General features: G+C 38.4%; 1 protein-coding gene across 7 annotated transcripts in view; it reads right to left on the reverse strand.

Annotated features, from left to right (window-relative positions):
* Positions 1 to 16093, reverse strand: part of SNTG1 (syntrophin gamma 1) — a 924527-nt gene that overhangs the window by 48232 nt on the left and 860202 nt on the right. The window lies entirely within an intron of this gene.

A 16093-nucleotide genomic window follows, 5' to 3' on the forward strand; every position in this document is an offset into this window, starting at 1 on the left:
TCATGAGTATTATGTAAATACATAAAAAATGCAAGTAATATAGCGTTCATGAGAACATAATTTTAAATTAAAATTAATTTTATTTTAAAATAAACAAAGATAGCTGTAAAAAACAGAGAAAAAATTCTGCCAAAATACCTCACTGTTTGTAGCATGGCCTTGACATTGCCCTACTGTGTAGTTTTGGACAAGATACTTTATTTTTAGCTTGGCTTAGCTTTAAGATGAAAGGTTTTGAAATTCCCAAATTATAATTATAAATTTGAAATGCTGATAATTTATATATAGTAATTACACTATTAAACAGGAATTTGCTATTTCAGTAGATGAGCTTTTACGAGTGAACAGATTTTAAAAGCTCATTATTTTAAATAAAGCATAATCAAGTTCCTCTGGCTATAAGAATGTGTATCAGAGGCATATGAAAGAGGTTTGATACATGTTTGAATATGAACCAAGAATCCTTGGCTGTGAGTAGGATACCTCATAGATGGATATAAAAAAGTTAATGGATATACTTAGCTGAAGGATTGGTCAGCTACAAGATAATGCAGTAAACTACGGAAAGAGACAAGAGTCTAGGCAAACTGTGTAAACTCGTAACACTCAAAGACATTTACTAAGGCCAATTTGGAATCACCTAAGTCAAAATTACTGTCAATGAAAGTTATAAAGTTCTGAAAAATGGCTTAACTCAAAGACTCTTTGGTAATCTTATTTCTTTGACCAATATTTTGTACCTAAGATTCTGATCGTGTGGCAATTATGTTAAGAATATTACTGATGAAAAGGATGAGCAGACAGCACCATTTTCTATAGCATGCAATTTACACTGCTCTGTAATGTAAATTGTGAGTGCAATTGTAGATTCCTTATAGCCAGCTCTGAGGTGGACCCAGACAGGATAGTGCTGAGTAAGCTGTTAGAAGTGCATGGATAGTGGGATGGTTTATAATTATTTAATTCACTTTTATTTGCTTGGAAAGAAGGTGCTCGTGAAAAACCACAGGAGCAAGAATTTCTGGCTTCAAAGGCTTTTTAATTGGGTAGAAAATAAATCAAGATACCGTAATAAGACCTATATAAAATATGTTAGAATTTTGTTGGAAAAAGTAGTGGGCATAATAATACTAAAACTCAGAAAAAATATGTCAATTTGTCTCCATTTTTTTCATACTAGTAAAGTTCATGCACACTAGGATAATCAGTAGCTGCCTACACCAAATGAGATCCAGGGGATTATAAAGACCAGAAACCTCTCCCTCCTGTTTATCTGCTTTTGTGCCCTGTTCTCCAGGGACTAGCCTGAATTCCACCACCAGGAAATTAAGACATTTTCCCCTATTACAATGCATATATCCCAGGAAACATCATGGATTTTGTTGTTGGCAGTGTACTGAAATAAAGATGAATACTAAGCTTAGAGCCACAATTCCTAAAATGTCGTCTAAATTTTATATTCTAATTATAAGCCACATGACTTTGGGCAAGATTCTTAATTTATTAGAGCTTGGTCATATTCTACTGTAAATTGGAAGTAATAATGTCTGACTATTCTACTTTAAAGGTTAGTGTAAAACGGGATGAAATAATAATGCTCATAAAATCACTTTGTAAATTGCAAAGAGTTTTTTTCTCTATTAGTTCAAACTAGTTCAGTAGCATTTTTCCAATCGATCAGTAAGCCGATTCCGAACTTTAATGTGAGAAGTCACCTGAACGCAGTACTAATGGCGATGCTTCTGGGAGGATATGGAAGCAGAAGTGGGATCTTTGAGAAGACACATATTGCCTACTTTATTATTTTAATAATGGATCCTTCTGTAGTCATTAAAAATTATTTTTATTTCAACTTAAACATGTCACAAAATATACAGCATTTGGGGAAAACATACCCTTATGAATGCTATAATGATTTTTCAATACCATTAATGGTATATATAAGTTGACTCCTAGGTCTAGGTTATGTCACGTCTGCAAAACAAATCCTCCTGTTCCATTTGCTCCTATAATGTTTTTTTTCATCTCTTTAATGCATAAAGCTTTTGGTATGTAATGTTCCTAATGTCAGAGCAGGAGGGGTATGAGTCGTGCCAAAGTAGTGTGAAATAGTGAGAGCAGGAATAATTTTTTACTGTGAATGTTTAAACCTGTTGAAGACACATGTGCTTTCACTAATTTGATTATTTCAAAGCCTTTTAAATAGCAGTGTTCTTTTTCACACTCATTAATGCCTTCATCCCCTCTGCCTCACACAGCATGTGGCATAGGCCTTTCCACAAAGCACACACAGCAGAGAAAACTAAGCATCTTTCCTGTTCTCTTTGTTCTCCCAAACACAGTTTGACCTCCACACATTCAAATCACTTTTCTCTCATTAAAAATAATTAAATGTAATTTTCAAAGTACATTCATACAGTATTCTGGATTGCATTTTCTTTCCTTCCAGTCTCCTCTGAAACTGATCTATCAACTCTTCTCTATCACTCTCATTTTTCATCCAACTACTTGTTAGCATCACAGGCTGTGTAGTGAACACAGGGGTGCTCCCTCCAGGTCAGAGCCAGCACCCCCATCTCCCAGCTGCTGAGGGTACCTGCTGCTAGCTCTTTTGCCTTTGTACCCATCATAATAAATTATTTGACCACAGTTGAAATCCTAGCTGATATAGAAATATAAATGCCTGACCCTGTTGTTGCTGTTAGGATAACTTTGAGGGGCAAGCTAAGTTTCAGAATTCCCCTTAGGTATGACTAGCCATTAGGTACAATTACCCATGGGTAAGCCTATCCTTCTTCCCTAATCTGCCTTCCTTTTTACATACAGGTGTGTCCTGAGAATACCGTCTCACAAACATATTTCTCTGCTATGAGTATTACTCTAAGAAATTCAATCTAAGAAAGCTCATGCTAGATGTAGTTCTCAATACAGAGGCAAAAGTGAAATATTGGACATGCATTGCTCGCTAGCTGGCTGAGAGCAGAGCCCCCCCCATCACTGGCAGGGGAGTAGACTGGTGATTAACTGTATTTATTATAATCTGCCAAACTCTATGACATTAGAAGTGTCTCTTCTGAAGAAAGAACCTGTGTGGAGTTTCTGTGAAGCCCTCATAGGAGAATCACAGTACAGACCTCTTTGGGCTCTGGAGAAAAGTCATTCCATCTCCAGAAAATCTGCACCATTTGACAGTCAGAGGTCCTCATAGAGACAGATGCTCCCATGTATCCAGGGCTACACATTATATTTGGACAGTCTGCCCAATAAGTTATAAGGTACAACAGGGCAATGTAAAAAGTGGTAGGATGTAACTGGTTCACCTGGAATCAGGGATGAGCCGAGCCACAGGGCACCAGCAATCTACCCAAGCTGGCAGCCCAGGTCTCCACCCCATCACTAGTCTAGGACCTGTACCACTCAACAACTAGGAAATTTTGCCACCTAACGGACAATCTCTATGGCGACCTAAGATAGAACAGAAGGCTGAGATTTGCTCACAGATAGACAGGCTGAGCATGTTGGTGCAAACAAAATACTGAGGTTTCCTCTATAACAGCTCCTCTGTCAGCTGTTCCTGAACCACATCAGTGGGGAGAAAATGCTCCCCACTTCACAGAACTCTGGAAAGTGCATCTGCGTATCCATTTTCTGCAAATACAAGTAGACTGAGATGAGAATATGGGTGATTCATGGGCAGAGGTGGAAGAGTTGACCCAGTCGGGGATGTAGGAGTAATAAACTAGCAGAACATTAGGGACAAAGGGGTCCGAGGAAAAGGCCTCAAGCAATGAGCGCTCCTAATACTTCAGCGATTTTACATCAGTTCTGCTGTCATTGACATAAAGAATGCATGAACAAGCAGAGGCCACACATGAACCCAACCCGACCCCTCACGCTCACAGGAGGATCCAGCTAGTGCTACAGCTGAATGTTCAGTCTGTCGCCGATGGAAGCTAAAAGAGAGCACTCAAGGTGCCATCCATGTGGCTAAACCAATAGCCATTTGGTGGCAGATTGATAATATTGGGCCCTTTTCACCCCAAAGAGGCATCAATTAATTGAGAAGAACAGACAGACACACTGGTGTGAGTCTGCCTTTCCTGTTCACCAGGTGTCAACATATTAGCATTTGCAGAGCTTTTGCAAGAGTCCTTGTCACTCCTTATACCAATAAACCCATTTTACAATAAAAAAGGTGCTGGAGGAGGAACGTCATCACGGCACCTAGTGGTGCCTTCCGTGTTGCCTCAGCCTGAGGGTTTGGGCAGGAGAAGGCAGTTCAGCGGCCTCTTTGTATATAGCTGGTGCTTCGTCTAGGAAATATACTATGAGAAGGGGACACCACCCCCAGGGTGTGGGGGAACAGACCTGGAATCATTGACCAATACACAGTTCAGTATCCCTGGGAGGCAGAGAAAGAAGAGGTGGATTTCGGACAGGTTGCAGTTACCACCATTCCCAGTTGTTCAAATGGGGAATGTGAGCATCTGGTGCAGACAACTCTTCACTGAGCAGGTGGAGGTCATAAGCCACGGTGTTTTCTCGTACTTGCAAACATTTGCGTTGAGAGATCAGCAAACAGTTTAAGGAGTCACCTTCTGCAGGGATAACTGTCCCTCATCTCAATCAGGAGGTATGAGGAAAGTGAAGAAAAACTTATCGACATGCAGTAACTCTACCAAATGTCCGTTTATGCTGCCGTTGCCAGTTTTAATGGTACATGGAAATAAAACAGCGTCCATAGCCACAGGACCAGTTCTCGAATGACAGTGTGGGTTAGCCCAGCAGGCAAACTGCCCAGAGCAGCAGACACAATGGTCAGGACAGGGCCAATCAAGAATGAGGAGTGCGGGAGGAGATGATGCATGTCAGTTACGGCCTTGACAGCAGCCATAGCAGCCGGGGCTGTTTATGATCTCACTAACCTTCTTTCGTTTTCTACAGAAGGACCAGTGAGAATCCGGCACCAGGGAGAATCCAGAATGAGAATGCACGTGGATGGGCTCTCTTAGCGTAAGAAGCCAGTGGGGCTGCATAATGGGAGATGTACCCTGCAGTGGATATTGTGATTCTCTGCTCACCTCTGCTGGGAGGGCTGCTGGACACCCAGCACCTGGAAATATCATCTGTTGATAGCTCTCCCAAAGAAACCCAATCTACAACAGCTCGTGTAGCTATTAAAATTAATGCATTTGAAGTGAATCTTCCTCTTCCCCTCGACCACGCTCTTCTTTAATCCACCTTAGGTATTGTCAGAACTTTCACTCCATCATCTAGGCATTGCATTTGAAAATAAAAGTCAGACCCCCTGCCTCTAATTCTCTTAATTCTAATTCCCACAAACCTCATGAATCTCTATGTCATCATTACCACTACACAAAACCAATATAGTTTACACACATTTTCTCTCGAGTTTTCACAGTAACTTCAAAACTAATTTCCTTTCTCTAATCTTGACATTCCGCATTCTGTAATGTAAGCCCACTGTCTTCTCTTTTTTAAAACTTAAATCATGTTTCTGCTACACAACACCTTTCAAGGGTAGTATCATGGTCAGATTTAAACCCTTGTTAAGACACCAAAATCCCTCAAGATTTAGCCCTTGCTCCAATCTCTAATCTCATTTTTGCCACTGCCTGTCTGTTACACTCTGCTCCTGCCATGCCACTCATCATTACTCACAAACCACGATGCTTTTGCTCATTCCCTCCACTTTGCCTGTTGCCTATTCTGCCTGAGGGGCCTCACTTGACTGATCCCCCAACTGTGGCCAGTTCATGTCTCATTTTACATTTCAGCCCCAGCAAAATCATAACTCCATAGGAAGCTTTTTCAAAAACATACTGCTGGCTGAAATACATGTCCTCACTAACTGCTCCATAGCACCTTATGTAATAAACAGTAATAACATATTTTTATTATTAATTTTTAGAAAGTAGTGATATTGGTGAGAAAGTTATGAACAACTTTATTAGGAACACTTTCAGTGCATTATTTCAATACAGTGAGGAGTTCCTGGTTAGCAACATGCTAGTGCAGGTTTAAGAAGTTAGCTCTGCAAATGGAAATTATATATGTCCACACACCACCTATCACATACCTGTACACAACTAGGCATTGAGGAAGGATAAGATGTGTGTATAACTGTGTATATGCTGAGAGGGAAGACAGTGTAGGTAGAAGTTCATTTCTTTTTCAAGTGTGGAATAGTTAAAGAACCCTGCCAATCCTACAATCACGGTCAGGAATCATGAGTACAGAAAATTCACTTCTGTAATTTAGCAGCGTCATGCACAAGGCTTTGTTTTTGGTGATCAAAATGTATGTCACACCAGAATATTCACCTGTTTAGCAGAAATGCAATAGACATGGTACTTGCTGATAAAACTAAGTGCATCTGGACGTAAGGTGCTAAAGACAGCTTGTTTCCTCAGGTCTACTGCAGGACAAGTATTCAACACCTCTGCTCACGAGCCAGTTGGCGTATCAGCCTGATTGCTGCAACCTGTCCTCTGGCATCAGACAGTCTTTCAAAGGGGCAGTGAAAAAAAGATGAAATTAGAGGTGTCACGTACATGAAATTAGAGGAGTCGTACAGGAAAGATGATAAATGGCTGTTCTGTATGGTTTGTAGGCAGTAATCTGAATGCTTGTATAAGAAGTTTTGTTGTTTATTGTATGATTAAGACTATATTTGTTATTGTTTAAATTATTTTAGATTGTAATATAGAATTATAAGTATTTTACAGTTTGATTTTTAAAAAATCTGCATGAGACTCAACTACAATAAATTTAAAAAGAAAGGTATTAAGTGAAAAATTAGTGAATTCTAATATACCAAGAAGTTGAGAACAGGTATACAGTTGCACAAAACGCTGTTTAATGTTCAGCCATCCACATGGGAATGACTGGACCACTGACTGCATACAAGCCCAACGGACCAAATTAGCATATGCTTGAAATACAGGATTCGTAATTACTTTAAAAACAAAACATTGCCCAAATAAGTTGATCTAATATATTTAAGTGGAGAAGGTATATTTACAAGTCATTCTTTATGAATAACTTTTAATTTTGTTCAAATGATACTTCATCTACATGAAATATGCTAATTTTGAAGATCAAGTTTTCTTATCAAAGTGAGCCAAATGATATTTGTTTGCCTCCATTGGTCGAAGAAATTCACAGATAATTAAATGATGTCATCTTTCTATTAATGCTTCAAATAAAAAAAATAATTGTTTTCTCTAATCCTGCTTTTTTCCAATTCATCTGTAGAATTGAAATTTTAGAAATTTCTTTTTGTCAAATTAAATAATAATTATTTTGAATATCACCATAAATTCATCTAAACATTTAGCATTGGTTATGGAATTTACTATGCAGCTGATAATACGAATATATACAATTAATAGAGCACAGAGTTGTAGTAAGATCAAATTCATCTAAATCAAGAAACACATGTACCTAAAGTTCACCTGAATTGATTTTAGTGAACATGCCTCTCATAATTTCACCTCAACCAACAGTGATTCTCTATTAAAAATGATTAATCTACTTATTAATTATTAGATAATCATAGAAAGAAATATCTCCCAGTTTCTCTTTCATGTGGCTAGCATATGCTTATATGTTTATATTTTATGTTTTAGAGATAACAACCTTTTAAAAATAATGCTTGACAAAATAATTTTACAGGTGAACCAATACCATGAAACCAATTTTTTAGTTAATACATAATTATTGATTATCACATATCAGGCAGCAAATTCCATGGCCACCTTACTTATTATTAGCCTGAGGAGACCACATATTCAACTAAAATTGCCGGAAACTCAGATCAGAGGAAAATACTTGAATATGCCTCCGACACCCACCCCCTTCCCAAACAAAGATTCGTAACTTAGAAGTCGGTGGCCACAGATGCACAGTGTCTTTCATTTGACACCTCTGTCAGTTTGTTTGTGATCTTCTACAATACATCCTCCACAGCAAATGTTATATACAAATAATACCATGGGATAAAAGCTTTGGATAAAGTAAACATAAATTTATATTCTATATAGCAATCAGAATTATCTTCTTCATCCTGTCTCCCTCCTCCTCATCCTGCCCTCCTTATGTTTCTGGAAAAAGCAAAGAGCAAAGCCCTTTTGTGCCTCTGACTTAACACTTCTGTTTTCTCTCCTTGAAAACTTTCTACTCCTATTCATTTCATAGCTATTCTATTCTTGCTGTGGATGCCTTAAGGAGACTTTTCCTGCAAAACTACTAAAAGACCTTCTAAATCTCTGTCAATACTTTTTCCCTTTTTTTTCCCACAGACCTCTTGCCATGTGCCCCTCTTGCTGTGTGCCTCTCCTTGTAATGAGAGCTTCTCTTCAGTCTAACTAACCCACTGCTGCAGCCCTGGGTCCTAACGGAGTCACTGGCATGTAGGGTACATGCAATAAATCTAACTTTTATAAAATAAATATATTCAAACAGAATCAACTTTGATGAAGAAAAATCAATTCCCTCTAGTTATGTGGTTGCCATGTTATTGAAGGCCTGTAACTGGGAGAAGTGAGGGAAACATACTAAAATGAGAACTTATAAAAAACTGAAAGGCCGTGCATGGTGGCTCATGCCTGTGATCCCATCACTTTGGGAGGCCAACATGGGTAGATCATGAGGTCAGGAGTTTGAGAGCAGCCTGACCAACATGGTGAAATCCCGTCTCTATGAAAAATACAAAAAAAAAAAAAAAAAAAAAAAATTAGTTGGGCATGGTAGCACATGCCTGTAATCCTAGCTACTCAGGAGGCTGAGGCAGTAGAATTATCTGAACCTGGGGGCGGAGGCTGCAGTAAACTGAGATCCTGCCAGTGTACTCTAGCCTGGACAACAGAGCGAGATTCAATCTCAGGAAAAAAAAATGAAGAAAAAAACGTGAAAAGGTCACACAAGCTGAGCACAGTGGCTCATGCCTATAATCATAGCACTTTGGGAATTTGAGGTAGGCAGATCGCCAGAGGTCAGGAGTTCGAGACCAGCCTGATCAACATGGAGAAACCCCGTCTCTACTAAAAATATAAAAATTTGCCAAGTATGGTTGTGCGTGCCTGTAATCCCCGCTACTCAGGAGGCCTGAACAGGAGAATTGCTTGAACCTGGGAAGCAGAAGCTGTGATGAGCCGAGATTGCACCATTGCACTCTGCATGCGCAAACAAGAATGAAACTTCATCTCAAAAAAAAAAAAAAAAAGTAAAGACTGTGAAATGCCCAATTTTAGAGAGGCCATGGTGAAAACAGCCAGTATTATTTATTATTTCCTGGACTGTGCAAGCCCAGTGGTCTCTGTCTTTTATAGAGAACTGATCAGAGGATCTTGAGTTTGGATTGAATAATTCCTGTCATCAGTAGTAGTCTTAATTTGCTAAACTTGGTAGAGATCAAGTCCAAAAGCAGAGCAACGAAATAAACAAATGAACAAAACTAAAGCAATGTATGAAGAAATGTTTATTTGTAAAGCCTATAATATGCCCCAAAGCCTTTATATTAAGGAATTACAGACCAGATTTTTGCTTTCCCCTGTCTTTCCGTGAACCTGTGAAGTTCCTGCTTGCTCCTCCAGCACAAGGAAGTCAAATGTGGTCAAGTGCGTTTAGTGAGCTTCATTAGCACAATAGTCTGAGGATGTTTTCATAAAGAAAAATCATTTGACACTGTTTATGCAGGCGCTTTTCCCCATGAAATACAAATTGAGAAGTGATAAAATATGCACAGTAGAACAGAATATGTAATACATTTACATATCATGATAATGGGTGCAAGATACTTATTGACTTATTAAAACTTGTTTGTTTTTGACAGTCAAAAATAGTGTTTAATTCAAAATATTCTTTGGGAATGTATGTGAAATGATAAGGATATCATTTGCCTTGAATTTTAGAATACAATTAGATGTTTCACGTATCTAAAACCTGCAAGTAAAGATGACAAAAGAGCAACACAACAACACAGCACTTTTACTACTGGAGTTCACTGTAAGAGAATCGTTGAAGACTGCCAATGGCAAAAGCAATTATGTGGTATAGCTGTTTCCACCAAAGGGCAGATTAAATAGTTAATTAAGGAATAAAAGAAAAATAAGTTCTGCAGAAGAATCTGTTGCCTATGAGCTACTCTTTATAAGCAGATAAATTTTATTTAAGGCAACGCATGCAAGCAGAAAAGCATTACAGAACCTTGGATTCAATGCAATCACATTCAATTATACAATGTGGGCTGGACGTGGTGGCTCACGCCTGTCATCCCAGCACTTTGGGAGGCTGTACTGGGTGGATCACTTGAGGTCAGGGGTTCGAAACCAGCCTGGCCAACATGATGAAACCGTGTCTCTACTAGAAATACAAAAATTAGCCGGGAGTGCTGGCACGCACCTGTAGTCCCAGCTACTTGGGAGGCTGAGGCAGGAGATTTGCTTGAACCCAGGAGGAGGAGAATGTTACAGTGAGCTGAGATCACACCACTGCACTCCAGCCTGGGTGGCAAAGTAAGACTCCACCTCAAAACAAAACAAAACAAAAATATAGATAGATAGATATAGATACAAATACATATATACACATAATATAATCATAAATAGTGATTAATCCATGAGAAATTGAGGAATAAATGTTGACATTTTATCAAGCAGAATTTTTCATGTGAAGAGAATGAGGCATATAATAAGTAATTGATCATTTGTTCCTGTCACTGAATCATTTGACGGCTGAACACAAGCACAGATTATAAGTAATTTGAAAAGGCTTCATTTAGCGTGTGAAGCATTTTGAGAGTCTGCTGTTCTTTCATTGAAGCATCATCTTTGTTACTTATTAAAATGGGCATTCACTGTGCTAGGCCCTTTCCTACATTATCTCTGATTTTTGCAAGAGCTACACAATAGCTAGAGCGACTGCAGTTTCCCAGAAGATACAGCTGAGGAAGCATCATACATGTTCACCACATCTCGCAGCTAAGAAGTAGAAATCAAATCTAAGTCTATCATTTTCCACAGTTTATATTTCTTCTTTTATTCTGACTTGCCTTTTTAGTGATTTTCCCACCAAACATCAGATCCATTTATTGAACGTGATTATAAATAAACTGTTATTGCTAATGCCTGACTTCTTTCTTAAAATAGAGGACTCAGAGTCCCATTTAGAAGAAGACACTAAACCCAGGAAAGCAATTTATTCATAGCATGCTCTGAGTCATCACTTCTTCTTATAATAACGCTGCTGCTATTTTAAGCGTTTGTCCCCTTCATATGTGAAGTTTCCTTAAGCTAGTAATTTGAGTAGGACCATTGTTAACATCGGCTAACAGTTTGGAAATGCCAGTAATCTAGAGGGTATCAGTGGGAAGGGAAGTGGAAACAAAGCTTGTCCTAAGTTTATGTTTCTGCCACTTACAGTACAGATACAAAGCTGGCTGCCAGTTTCATAGGAAAACAGGGATGCAAAGCTGACTACAAATAAGGGACTCAGGTTAACTAAAAATTCCCTTTGAAACAACATCAAGCGTTCCTTGGATGCAGACCATTCAAACTGTAATGCATTAATAGTGCACAGATGGAAAGTAAAGTTGTATTAATGGTAATGAAAGGCTTACGTGTTGAACAAAAGAGGTTAAAAATCCGCAGCACATCCTTTATTTGTTTCCTTATCAGCTCACTGTTCTCAGGTCCAGTTATTCATGCCCCAGAGAAAAATTTCTCTTTAAAGAAACTGAAGCAATTTTCACATATGAAGGTAAACTAAACACTATGTTAACTATTTCATGTGAAATAAAAGTAGCTTTTACCACATAGGGAAAACAAAACAAAAAAAACTTGGAAGAATAATTTATGTAGTTACAACTTATTATATAGAACACGATAAAAATTACAACAATAATGCTTTGAGGGGTTATCTATTAATTCTCTTCCTGTATCACAAATCACCTGGTATTTGCTATTTGACTCATGAATGTCCAGCGATAACCACAATTTCATCCTTTGCAAATTGTCTTGTTGGATCTTCCTGTCAAGCCGTTGATTAAACCATCCCACCAAGTCCTATATCCATTTGGCATGATCCCTCTTGAGTATGCAACTAGGCCCTCATAATGCTTAGACTTCCCTCCATACCGACGAAGGTACCTACCCAATTCTAGATCTGCCTTTTTCATTAGACTGCAGACTTCTTGAGCGGAGGGACTGCATCTGTTGTTTATACTCCTGGTATCTAGCAATAGTCATGTGGCATAATCGACGCATAATAAGAATGTGCTCAATAAATAAATTAAGAAGTTAAATTGAAGAAATTAAATTTCCCTATGAGAATATTTGGAAGATACTGTAGTAATCCAAATGAGAACAGGTTGGCCAAGTTAGGAATATTGAAAATGGAAAAGAAAGAACACCTTCTATATTTGTTTAGAGAAAGTTACTAAAAGGCTGAATGGTAAAGTTAAAGACAAGTCAGAGGATAGAACTAAGTTTGGATTTCTTCAGATAGATGAGATAGGATGACAAAAGACGTGAGAGTAAAATAGAAAACAAGCTCTGTGTTGAGCACACTTTTGAAATGTAGTTATTAGGCAGTCTTAGAGATCATATATGTTTGAGCTGGACATAACAGAATCGAAATACATTATCATTAGACCAGTTGCCTGAATTAAAGATTGAATGAGATTGTCTAATCAAGCTCAGCACCTCTCCCTCAAATGTATGAAAAAAATATATATATATATATATTTATTTCATCTAACATATTAAACCATTTAGAGAAGTATACAGGTTTTCACTTTGAGAATTTATTTAAAATCTTTTTTTTTAATTGTACTTCAGGTTCTGGGGTACATGTGCAGATAATGCAGGATTGTTGCACAGGTACACACATGGCATTGTGGTTTGCTGCCTCCATCCCCCCATCACTTATATCTGGCATTTCTCCCCATGTTATCCCTCCCCGACCTCCCTACCCTCCTGCTCTCCCTCCCTTGCTCCCCACAACAGACCCCAGTGTGTGGTGCTCCCCTCCCTGTGTCCACGTGTTCTCATTGTTCAACACCGCCTATGAGTGAGAACATGCGATGTTTGATTTTCTGTTCTTGTGTCAGTTTGCTGAGAACGATGGTTTCCAGGTTCATCCATGTCCCTACAAAGGACACGAACTTATCATTTTTTATGGCTGCATAGTATTCCATGGTGTATATGTGCTACATTTTCCTTTTCCAGTCTATTGTTAATAGGCATTTGGGTTAGTTCCAGGTCTTGGGAATTGTAAACGGTGTCACTGTGAACATACATGTGCACGTGTCTTTATAACAGAATGATTTATAATCCTTTGGGTATATGCCCTGCAATGGGATTGCTGGGTAAATAAAATTTCTATTTCTAGGCCCTTGAGGAATTGCCACACTGTCTTCCACAATGGTTGAACTAGTTTACACTCCCACCAACAGTGTAAAAGTGTTCCTATTTCTCCACATCCTCTCCAGTATCTGTTGTCTCCAGATTTTTTAATGATCACCATTCTAACTGGCATGAGGTGGTATCTCAATGTAGTTTTGATTTGCATTTCTCTAATAATCAGTGATGATGAGCATTTTTTCATATGTTTCTTGGCCTCATATATATGTCTTCTTTTGAAAAGTGTCTGTTCATATCCTTCTTCCACTTTGGATAGGTTTTTTTTTTGTTTTGTTTTGTTTTGTTTTGTTTTTTGTAAATCTGTTTTAGTTCTTTGTAGAATCTGGATATTAGCCCTTTGTCAGATGGGTAGATTGCAAAAATTTTTTCCCATTCTGTTGATTGCTGGTTCACTCTAATGATTGTGTCTTTTGCTGTACAGAAACTCTGGGGTTTAATTAGATGCCATTTGTCTATTTTGGATTTTCTTGCCAATACTGTTGGTGTTTTAGTAATGAAATCCATGCCTATGCCTATGTCCTGAATGGTTTTGCTGAGGTTTTCTTCTAGGGTTTTTATGGTGTTAGGTCTTATGTTTAAGTCTATAATCCCTCTGGAGTTAATTTTAATGCCAGGTGTCAGGAAGGGGTCCAGTTTCTGCTTTCTGCACATGGCTAACCAGTTTTCCCAACACCATTTATTAAACAGGGAATCCTTTCCCCATTGCTTGTTTTTGTCAGGTTTGTCAAAGATCAGATGGTTGTAGATGTATGGTGTTGCCTCCAAGGCCTCTTTTCTGTTGCATTGGTCTATATTTCTGTTTTGGTACCAGTACCATGCTGTTTTGATTACTGTAGATTTGTAGTATAGTTTGAAATCAGGTAGTGTGATGACTCCAGCTTTGTTCTTTTTGCTTAGGATTGTCTTGGCTAAGCAGGCTCTCTTTTGGTTCCACATGAAGTTTAAGGTAGTTTTTTCCAGCTCTGTGAAGAAGGTCATTGGTAGCTTGATGGGGATAGCGTTGAATCTATAATTACTTTGGGCAGTATGGTCATTTTCAGAATATTGATTCTTCCTAATAATGAGCATGGAATGTTTCTCCATTTGTTTGTGTCCTCTCTTATTTCCTTGAGAGTGGTTTGTAGTTCTCTTTGAAGAGGTCCTTTACAATCTTTGTTACCTGTATTCCTGGGTATTTTATTCTCTTTGTAGCAATTGTGATTGGGAGTTCACTCATGATTTGGCTCTCTGTTAGTATGTTATTGGTGTATAGAAATGCTTGTGATTTCTGCCCATTGATTTTGTATCCTGAAACCTTGCTGAGGTTGCTTATCAGTCTGAGGAGATTTGGGGCTGAGATGATAGGGTCTTCTAAATATACAATCATGTCATCTCCCATCCCAGAAAGAAGAAGGGCAAAGGGGACTGGGGTATCATGTCAACTTCTTTTATTAGGGCACTAATTCCATTCCCGAGGGCTTCCCAAAAGGCTCTCCTCCTAACATTATCACATTAGATATTGGGTTCTAATGTATGAATTTTGAAGGAACACATTCATTCAAATCATAGCAAAGGGTTTGTTTTTTGTTTTACTTGTTGGTATTGTTACTTTTTTCAGAAAACATGATAAAATTTAGTCACATTAATAAACTGTATTATCAATTTTCTGTAGGAATCAACTCTTCTAGTTATTTCTTTTTAACATATGAACACATAGTTGTAGCTCAATGGTTAGTAAGGGTTCTAAAGAGAAGAACAAATGAGTATCCTGAGAGAGCTACATCTAGGTAAATATATTCTACAATCTAAGAAACAACCACTATCTCCATTCTTCTCAAGGTTATCTCCAGGCTGGCCCACTGACAGAGATTAAGCACTCTATAAAATAACTGCCAAATTAATAAATAAGTATCTGTATTGTTTTATTTTTCAGGTAGCACTGTTCTTCACATTTACTAACTTCTAGATTTTAGTTACAAACTTTATTGGTGTGAATTCTACAGACTGGGCTGATCTACCCTCTCACTTGATAGTGGCCTCAACCACATGACATGCTTTGGCTGACAGTGGGATTTTGCAGTTGTTCCCAATATAGAGACTAAAATAGAATTGGACGTTAAGGCTTTCTCTCTTCTGCCTTTGGCATTCACAAGAAAAGAACATGGCTGGGCTAACCTACCCATTCTTAGAGAAGAATAAGGAATAATCAGAGGATGCTTGAGCCAACCATCCACACTGCAACCTTATAAATCAGCCTGTGCAGATCAATCTTCTGAATCCCACAGAAGAAAGAGAAACAAATGTTTACTTTTATAAGGCAGTGATGCATAATCATTATGTGTTACACGGCAGACTTGTGGCCACTGCTGATGTAAGTGCCAGCTCTTCAACATGAAGTCCAAAGCTCCTCAGATTTGGTGCCTGTTTTTCTTTTGTGCGCCCTTCCCCACTTTTTCCTGCTCCACTGTCAGTGTTCTCTCAAGTCTCAGGGATTTCACACTTGCCTTTCAATCTTCCTTCACCATGTGCCCACTTAGCCACCCAGGACCTCAAATTCTCAGGTGAAATGTATTTTTTTTTCCAACTATTGCCAATGGCCCCTTAACCTAGTTTGTGGCTTCAAGGTCATCCTGAACTCCCTGTGCTAAGAACTGTTTAAACTCATGACT

Source organism: Callithrix jacchus, chromosome 16 (assembly GCF_049354715.1).
Source record: "Callithrix jacchus isolate 240 chromosome 16, calJac240_pri, whole genome shotgun sequence".
NCBI lineage: Eukaryota > Metazoa > Chordata > Mammalia > Primates > Cebidae > Callithrix > Callithrix jacchus.